General features: G+C 39.6%; 2 long non-coding RNA genes across 2 annotated transcripts; both read right to left on the bottom strand.

Moving 5' to 3' along the window:
- Positions 1 to 1,120: 1,120 nt before the first annotated feature.
- On the bottom strand, positions 1,121 to 2,135 carry LOC311038738. Its single transcript, XR_014600081.1, has 2 exons — positions 1,998 to 2,135; positions 1,121 to 1,250 (listed from the first exon to the last, which is right to left on the bottom strand). It is a non-coding gene; the product is annotated as an uncharacterized lncRNA (long non-coding RNA).
- A 1,167-nt stretch (positions 2,136 to 3,302) lies between these two features.
- LOC311038994 lies at positions 3,303 to 5,961 on the bottom strand. Its single transcript, XR_014600119.1, has 4 exons — positions 5,828 to 5,961; positions 5,192 to 5,277; positions 4,795 to 5,007; positions 3,303 to 3,436 (listed from the first exon to the last, which is right to left on the bottom strand). It is a non-coding gene; the product is annotated as an uncharacterized lncRNA (long non-coding RNA).
- Positions 5,962 to 9,994: the final 4,033 nt, after the last annotated feature.

The raw sequence follows: 9,994 nt of genomic DNA on the forward strand, positions 1-9,994 counted from the left end.
GACACATTTTTGTATTTTCTTGTTTCCTAAATGTTGTTTTTAATTATTATTTCAAAACATTTTTCATGAATTAGGAACAAATGAAAAAAAAAAAGTTTTTTCCAAAAATAATTTCATGAAAGAATAAAAAAGAAGAGGAAAAGATATTCCATAAATTAGGAAACAAATGTTTAAGAAGTAGTGAAAATAGCAGATCTACAAGAGCTTGTAGATCTGCTATTTTCTCTAGCTTGGGTCCTGGGGAGAGATATATCATTTAGGGTCTCGAGCTAAAACGTTTGGGAAACACTGGGCTATACACAATATAATATTTATTTATAAAAAGGCACTTTTTTGTATTGCCTTAATACCTTCCACATGAGCACACACGCACGCACGCACGCACACAAACGTGTTGTGATCAGCTGTGATCAGTGTTGATGATTGAAAACTGATTGCGATCAGTTGTCTGCCAGATGAAGATCCGGTCAGCAAACGGAAACGGAAACAATGCGTTCATGTATGTACATATCTACATGTTAACAAGTTAAATCAGTGGTTCTCAACCAGTGGTCCAGGGACCACCAATGGTCCTTGAGGGGGTTCCAGGTGGTCCCCAGCTAAATGATGGAGAGTTAGTATAACCAAATGGACCCTAAGGCTTATAGATCTTTAACTATTGAGAGCGTAAAATGAAACCAAATGGACCCTTATAGATCTTTAACCCTTGAGAGCTCTCAAGAGTTAAATTATTGCTAAACATCTGCATTACTTAATTAAAGAATTGATCAAAGCTTGCCTGTTATCTCTCCTATGGTACCAACATCAATACAGCATGGAAATGTGGACAAAATCTTATCAAATGAGAACAACATATTCTAAGGGGTCTGAGAGTCTAAATCTCATCAAACGTTGGTCCATGGCTCAAATGCCGAATAACGGTTGAAAACCACTGGATTAAATGGTTATGAGTAAGTGAGTTATTAGAGTGCCAAGAAAACAAGTCTGTGCATTGCAAAAAAGTAACTAGGATAGCAAGTAACCGTCAAAAGCCTCAGTTTCTTTTTGTGGTGTATTCTCCAGTATGGGGAAATGAAAGTGTTTCTTATTGTTCTTTGAACACATCAACGTGATTAACTGACCTGGTAAAGTTCCTGATCCTTCTTCAGCCTGTACTTTCGCCAGGCGTCCTGGATGACCCGAGCAGCTCTGGTCTCATTGCGCAGATCCAAGAGACGCACACACAGGAACGACAGGTACGACATCACAACCTGGAAAACAACACGGATGTGGTGATAAGGAAGCAATGCCACTCAATTATTCACATAAACAAAATGTATCTTGTCTGGCAACAAGCAAACTACAACACACACAAGCTCATAAAACTCTTCCCCATCACTGTCCAGTGATTAGGTGGCCTGAAACAGGGACCCTTCAACTGTATAACCTCCACCTACTTTTGAGACGAAACCCCTGCAATATCTCAGGGCATACAGTATACTAATACTGTATGCCCTAAATATCTAATTAAGTTCTACTCGTGACCCTCGTCTGCACGTCCATTGCCATTTATTGAATACCGTTAAGTACTTTACCATAGGTATCAGTGTAATCTGTGCCCTCTCATCCCAAACGTAGTTGCTGGTTCATAGATTACCAACTGTGAGTACAACTGTTATTTAAAAAAAAAAAAAATCACACAACTCCTTCATAATATCACATGCAGGCAGATTTTAAATGAAGCAGGCTTAAAAAGAAAGAGCATCAGCTAGCCTTCTCTCCCATTTCATTTGCACCCCAGTGTCGCTGATGCCACGCATCATCATGCTCGCTGTTGGCAAGCAGACCGGGGGAACAGCCTTGTGTTCTCCCAGTTATGTACTGTGGTATTTGGGTTACCAATTACCATATTGATTCTTAATGTGCTTCTTCCCCAATTAAACTTTGGGCACATGTATTGTATGTTGCAAATAGTGATTGACTTTGATATGGTCTTGGCAGTCTTGAGCCACTCTCACCTTCTCATTGGGGATGGTGTTGGACATGTCTGCTGTGTCTATCATGGCAGGTACTCCACCCAGGAAAGTGACGGCAGAATGTATCAATGTATAGTTGTTTTTCTCATTCTCCAGGAGCACTTTGTCGTCCAAAGAGGATGATTCTGGCCCTGAGTATAACACAAAAAAAAAAAACATTGGTGGTAAGGATAGCCCTTTTTCCCAGTAGTCAATTGGTAAAGACAATTTTCAAGTCACACACACACACACACACACACACACACACACACACACACACACACACACACACACACACACACACACACACACACACACAGCATGTTCAATGTGTATCAAACTACAATGTAACTGGCTGCATACCAGTGTAAGGTGTGATTTGTAAAGGTACTGCTTAGCAAGGAGGCCGAGTCTCTCTCTTGCACTGTAATCCGTCCAGGTTAAAGCACTGATTTCAGAGGAGCTCACAGTCTCGTGATCAATTATTATTACCAATACCATTAACTGCAAACTGGTAGTTGACACCTTCTACACACCAGCTTTTGGACAATTGTCTCCAAGTCAGTAACAGTAAGCTTGATAAACTCTACAAAAGGCTTAATTTACTGCTTTGTCATATCTCTCTCTAAGGGAGGGAAATAGATTATATCAACATATTCATTCACCACTGAGCAGTCATAATATGTTAGTTAGTTCAGAGAATATCCCATGTAATGAATAGATAATTAGAGAGAGAGAGAGATCTTTTTGTGTTCCCTTTGACACTTAAAATATTAAATGTTTGATTTTATTGAATTTTTCTTGCTCTGCCTTTCCCCCCCTCTCCTTTGTCTTCTTCTCCCTTTCTGGAAAACAACAATGATGGCGCTTATGCAAAACGAATGTAACCCACTTCTTTACACCTGTAAACCAGTGACGTGACAATAAAGTAAATTCTAACCCTATAAACCAGTGGTTCTCAACCAGTGGTCCGGGGACCACCAGTGGTCCTTGGGGGGGTACCAGGGGGTCCCCAGCAAAATTAGTTAACATAGCGTCACAATCATTTTAACTTATAGATCTGCTATTTTTGAAACATTTTGAAAATGTGCTTATCTTTGAATATATATATATTTTTCAAAGCAAACTTTTTAACTCAAATCTTTGCTTCTGGGGGTCCCTGGCACAAAACATTTTCAGATGGGGGTACGCAGCCAAATATATATCAATTTAGGGGTCCTTGGCATGAAAAAGGTTGAAAACCACTGCTATAAACATTTACCATCTTGGCCCATCTGCCTGGAGTCAAAGGAGTGGAGTTCTACTCGGCCCCGGTGGGAGCACTCCACGGTCTGAGTGGTGCATTGACTGACAGCCTCCGCTGGCAGCTGGTTGGGGTGGTAGTGGTGGATCAGGTGGCAGAGGACACGGCCATCTGAGAATGACACCGTGAAGTTCTCTGCCTGCACAGACGGGAACAAACAAGTTACATAAGTTTGTTGTTTTGTCTTGTTTTTAATACATTAAGACCTAAGGCCAATTCTACCAATCAGTAGTTATATTTTTGAACATTTTTGAAAAATCTTGAAAGTGTGAGATGTACGAGCTTGAATCAGCGATTTTTTAATAGCCGATCTAAAATGACACAGATGCTTTCCTGGGTTTTTTTTTAATAGTATATAATAGTTAGGTTTTCCACCTACAGAGTGTATTAAAGTGGGAACATACACACACCAGGCCACATCATCTGCAATTTTACTTTTAAGAATAGACTTTGGTGTGCATTAAAAACTTTCACATTAGTTTGCATGAAGACCTTGTGTTTGGTCAAAATGTTGCTTGTTTTTCCTGAGTACACTACAGGCTTTATGCCTTTTATGTCATGTGTACTTTATGCTGCCATCTTGGCCAGTTCACGCTCATAAAGGGATTCTGTATCTCTTTTTTTTTTTTTTTCTATAATTTTTATCCCGCGATTTTTGTAACCCATTTTTTTTTTTCACCCGGTGCCAATTTCCTAAGTGATCCTGGGCGCTACACCAGCGCTACACCAGTCCCCCACAGCCAGGGAGGCCAGGGCCGAGCTCATGCTTCCTTCAGTGCATGAGAGCCAACTGACCTTCTTGTCACCTGACAGGGGGGAGTTTCCCTGGTTGGACGTAGCGCGTGGAAGGAACACGTTATTCCAACCAGTTCCCTTCCCCTCCATCAGGCGCCCCGGCTGTCATGGGGGAGGCGGTATAGCGACCAGGATTACTACATGTTTTTGTGAGGGTATTAACTACCCTAGGAGACACGGGGAGAACATGCAAACTCCACACAGAGTAGGCCCTTTTGCCAACCCCACCCTGGGTATGGGCGCTGATGAAGCGGAGGAGAAGACACGCCCCCAGCGCCCACAGCGTCCCTGGCGGGAATCGAACCCAGGACCTTCTAGCTGTGAGGCGACAGCGCTACCGACTGCGCCACCGTGCCCCTAGGGATTCTGTATCTCAAGTGGTCAACCTGGTTAAATAAAGGTTTGATAAAAAAAGAAAACAATGACTAATAATATCAATATTAATAATAATAACCGATAGAAACATGGCTATCAGCAGTAAACAGAAATTGTCAATTGCATAATAAGCTTGGATCAATTACTGGGTGACTGGGTCACTGCTGAAAAGGTTTGTGCATCCCTGATTTAGAGGATACATCAAAGGATTATCAAAACATACAGTACAAAAGCATATTCAAATATGCCTTATTTACCCTTTTTCTAAAGTGTGTGGCTGTGTGCACAGCATGCCCACTATGAGCCAAGAGTCATCATTCTTCTCACCTTCAGGCCATAGAAGTCGCAGACAGCATTAACTCAGTCCATCAGTAGGACGATCTTGGTGCTGCTGTGTTTGTATGGCGCCCAGACCTTTGCACTGCTCAACGTTAGGCCCTTATCAGCCCTCAGAGAGGCCAGCCTCTGTTTAGTGCTCCAGGTTCTCTTCAGGAAATCGATCTCCTCCCTCAACTGTTCCTCATCCAAAATCACCTCCACCTAAAGCAGGAATGTGAGGACACATATGATAAATTAATAGTAGCTATAGCTGCTACATTGTACCAGGGATGTGCCTTAGAGGAGTGAGAGGAACATCTCTTCTACCCAAACTGAAACGGATAGTGGGATTTTACATGTGTAATCCATTTGTTTTAAATACCCGTGGGCAGAATTGGGTACACACCTGGAAAGCAAAGATGATTTTCCAGAGGAGGCTCAATGTCTTTTCCCTGTGTCCATCCACAATATCTCTGGAATCGATGGCAGATCCTGCAAATACACATTTTGTGACAATCAATGATAGCATCGTTTAATCCAAGTTGGTATTGACATCACTTATATTTCCTTACTTTCAATGGAAAATTCTAATGACTCTTGTCCATTCCATTTTATGTTTTAGGGAAGTATATTTTAATGTTGGTTTAATTTTCAAGTTTCTTTTCAGTGCAAGATTAAAGCAAAATTTGAAGTAAAGTTTTAAACTGAGTGAGAAAATGTACAATTATACTGAGGCACACTTGCAGTCTTGCACACAAATACCCTCTTTGAACAATGTGTGATTTGTTTTTCTTTTTTTTTTTATAACTGTGTATAGCAATTCACTCTTTTCATTATGCAGATTTGTCTTGGTAGGCAAACAACCGCTGTTTCAAATTAAACAAATGGTGTTTACAAACAAATGACAAGTGTTCACACAGAAGTGACAGATGCAGTCAATGAGCGGTATCCAGAAATGTGGCAAAAATAAATAAATAAAAATACCATGACAATAAAAAGAATACATTTACTCTCTATGAAAGGAGTAAAATATGCCAATTACCATATTCGTCCTTAAGGTCAACACCTCTGTCTTTGAGCACCTGCAGTGCAATTTCCACGTTGTGGACCTTTTGTAGGCGGCTGATGGCAGGAAGACACAGCTTACGTGATAGACTACAATCCTTGATGAACAGCTCCATCACACGCCTAGAGGTAAAGCCCACATGAAAGTGAAACGAGACATACGGACAACACAATGCTCTTTCATAACCAGCCCTGGGTGAGGTGAGTGAGATATGGACAGAGAGGGTGATACCTGACCTTAGAGCAGGGGAGGAGGATTGTACGCCAGCAGCCAATTAAGAACTTTTTGCCGTTCACCTATGAAAGACACAAACACAGAACATTACAACCTTAGTTACACAGGCCTTAAAATGGGGCTTCAGTCTACTGCAGTGCTTCTCAAACATGTTTTTGGGCAAGGTGTGTCCCCCCCACACCCAATTAAAATAGAGTCTGCTCAAATAGAATGAATTATAAGACCACATGAATAAAGTAATCTTCATCCTATGGCTGGGCAATTAACAGGAAATATCAAATATCAAAACAGATACCGTAATTTCCGGACTATAAGGCGCACCTGAATATAAGCCGCACCAGCCAAATTTGGGGAAAAAAACAAATGTGTACATATACAAGCCGCACTGGACTATAAGCCGCAGGTGTAAAATCTATAGATTTAAAAGGTCCCCTAGTGGCCGTTAGCTGTAAATATCCATAGATTAGCCGCACCGTTGTATATAGCCTGGTAAACCCTCCCTCCGGAAATCTCATTTCCATTTGATTCCAGGAATCAAATGGAAATGAGATTTCCGGAGGGAGGGTTTACCAGGCTACGTTGTATAGGCCACAGGGTTCAAAGCATGGGAAAAAAGTAGCGGCTTATAGTCCAGAAATTACGGTATTTAGAAACAATAACCGACTCATACCCGAATAATCTATACATTTATAAAAATCATTTATACATTTTTTTTATAATCGACTATAACAATTAGTCTGATTAAACACTTAACCCTGCATTATACTTCGTTGTACAATGGCGTACGAAATAGTGAAAATAGACGATCTACAAGCTCACAATGTGTCCAGATGGGAGTATGTAGATCGGCTATATGCATTTAAAAAATTAAAAGAAATCGTAGTCTAGGCAAAAGTTTGAAATAATCGTGATATTGATTTGAAGTCATATCACCCAGCCCTACTTCATCCACTTACCAATGTCCTTCCAGAGGTGCCGGTCTTTTCTTATCAACAGCCTCTTGGCCTCCACGTCCTGTTCCAGCTTCTGGATGGCTTTGACCATGGCCTCCGATGTGAACAACTGGCAGGCTGCACGACGGAGGCGGTTTAGCCTTCGCCGAGCGGTGTATGTGCTGAACGACATTTCCTCTTTGGTAGGAGCTTTGGGCACACTGAACGTCTCATCGCTGCTCATGGCAAGAGACACGGCATTCACTGCAGGAGATGAAGACAAGAGAGAGGGAAAGGTTAGAGCTCTGAGATCCACACACACACGTTTGTATTACTATACTTGTGAGGACATCAACACTTTAGGACAGCCATATTATGAATGCCATTTAAAAATAATAATTGCCATTTTTAACCGTAAGCCTAAAGCCGAAAAACAGCAGATCTACAAGCCCACAATGCGTCGCGCTGCGACGCGTTGTGAGCTTATAGATCAGCTGTTTTTCGATGCAAGAACAGTTTCAAAACATTTGAAAAATATCAGATGTACAAGCTCTGCGCCGCCTCGAAGTAGCGCGCTGTGAGCTTGTAGATCTGATATTTTTGAATGGCCAAAGTATAAAATATGGATAAAGTGGTTAAAATGATTGTGATGCTGTATTTTAAATTGAATCGATTTTTTAAAAAACATACTGGTTTTAAATAGACAATTTATTCAAATATGTAAATGATCTCATTAAATATACACGATTCACATATGCAAAGTACAAAAGTATTCACATTGAAATATACTTAAGTGCTGAAAGTAAAAATAAAAGGATTCCCTCTGCTTGCAATGAGGGAACAGGGCGCATGCGACCGGCAGTGAGAGATATGTTTAATGTAATATGTTTTGCTAACACTTGCTGTAAACCCATTTGCCCTTTTGGGACATTAATAAAGTTGAACCTTGAAAGTAAAAGTACTCATTTTTCAGAATATCCCATTTCACACGTTTCCAAATGTGTAAAAATGCTTTGAAAAGAAAAAAAAACAGCAGATCTACAAGCTCCGGCAAAACGTTAAAATACTCTGGCATTTGGTTCAACTGTGCATCCATAGCCTGGGACTTGACAATGGAAACTCTCCGCTGAAAGATTGAGTATTACTACACCATTACTCAGTACTTTTGAAGTGTTTGTTTATATGTTAACACATCGGGTGGCAGCATTTTTTCATAACAACTTACCGGGTAACACTTTACTATAGGGTGCGCTAATTAGCGATTAAGTAATGCATTAAGTAATGTATTATTAATGCATTATTTAAGCGTTATTTAAGCATTATTTAAGCGTTAGTTAAGCATTTAATTCATCATCAATTAATGTTTAAGTAAGTATCATTAGTTAAGCATGTTATAGGTGTGTTTATAGATCTACTTTTATCGGTCAGTTCTATGCCCAGGATGAGTGCTCATATGCGGGTAGGATTAGTGAGGAGACTCGGTCTCTGAAACTGGTTGTTCCAAAAATTCCAGGGGTCTCCCATGTTCGACTGGCTCACTGGATAGGCCCGGTGGTCCCAGGGGGACCCCAGGTGGGTCATTTTTCATCATTACTTAATGATTACTTATTAGTTAGTTACTAGATATTTGCACCCCAAAGTAAAGTCACATACTTTTTATCATTACTTAATGCTTACTCATTAGTTAATTACTCGATATTTGCACCCCAAAGTAAAGTCACATACTTTTTATCATTACTTAATGCTTACTCATTAGTTAGTTGCTAGATATTTGAACCTCAAAGTAAAGTCACATACTTTTTATCATTACTTAATGATTACTTATTAGTTAGTTGCTAGATATTTGCACCCCAAAGTAAAGTCACATCAATTTCAGACAGTTTTGTTTGTGGATTTTATTCCAGATGGCACAATTTCCCTCTGACCCTCACTCTGTGTCTCAATGGTGGGCTGTGGACAGTTCAGCTGTGACAGTATGAAAAATGGACATAAACAATATTGTGCATGCCAGATTTTGCACAATACAATATGCACACATACATTTTTTTTACCACAATATGAAAAATTGACACATAAAAAACATATTGTGCATGCCAGATTTTGTACAATTATACAATATGCACACATACATATATATTTTTTTACGAAAAAATAAAACAATATTTTGCCAGCCAAATTTGGCACAATATCAAAAAACATGTTTTTTTTTAGCAACATAAAGTCACATCAATTTCAGACTGTTTTTTGTTTGTGGATTTTATTCCAAACTGCCAAACTGACAGTATGAAAAATGGACACAAAAAAAAAAAGATTGTGCCAGCCAGATTTGGCACAATTACACAATATCCACACAGAAAGACATTTTCTTCTTCTTTTTTTCTAGCTTTAAACACAACTATTTCATTTTAAAATGTTGCCGAATATCCTTGATTAAACGCCCCAATGGACCATACTTATGCCTCCTGCCTATCCAATATGTCCATTCTATAAAGGCCAAATGCGCCTATAAAAGACACACATTCCTGTTTCCTCTCTGTCGCCAGACTTGACTTTTGTAAACCCCCCACGCTCTTTCTATATTCTGGGTATGTGCTGTACTGTCGGGGTCAACAAAGCTCCTTAAGTTGTAATTCCCTCTAATGTAATGATTCAGACAGCAACACGTTCTTAATGTTACAGGTAGGATTTATTTCAATCCGGACCGTGAGAACTGTGAGATACAAAAACATAAACAAAATACAGAAAATCACAGATCAAAACAATAAACCATAAATCAATATCTACTTGTCATAGTTTCATATGCTTCCAAATACTGTCAAAACAAATAAACTTAATCACATACAAAACATTAACCTTAGCAAAACAAATTAGACAAATTACAACATCAACAACAATACACTTTGTAAACATTTAGTTAGCACTTAGCATGGGTGGCTTAAGTTAACATTACTTAACAACACAACACTAAAACAAAGTA

The sequence above is a fragment of the Gymnoscopelus microlampas genome (assembly GCF_963454915.1).
Source record: "Gymnoscopelus microlampas genome assembly, chromosome: 22".
Taxonomy (NCBI): domain Eukaryota; kingdom Metazoa; phylum Chordata; class Actinopteri; order Myctophiformes; family Myctophidae; genus Gymnoscopelus; species Gymnoscopelus microlampas.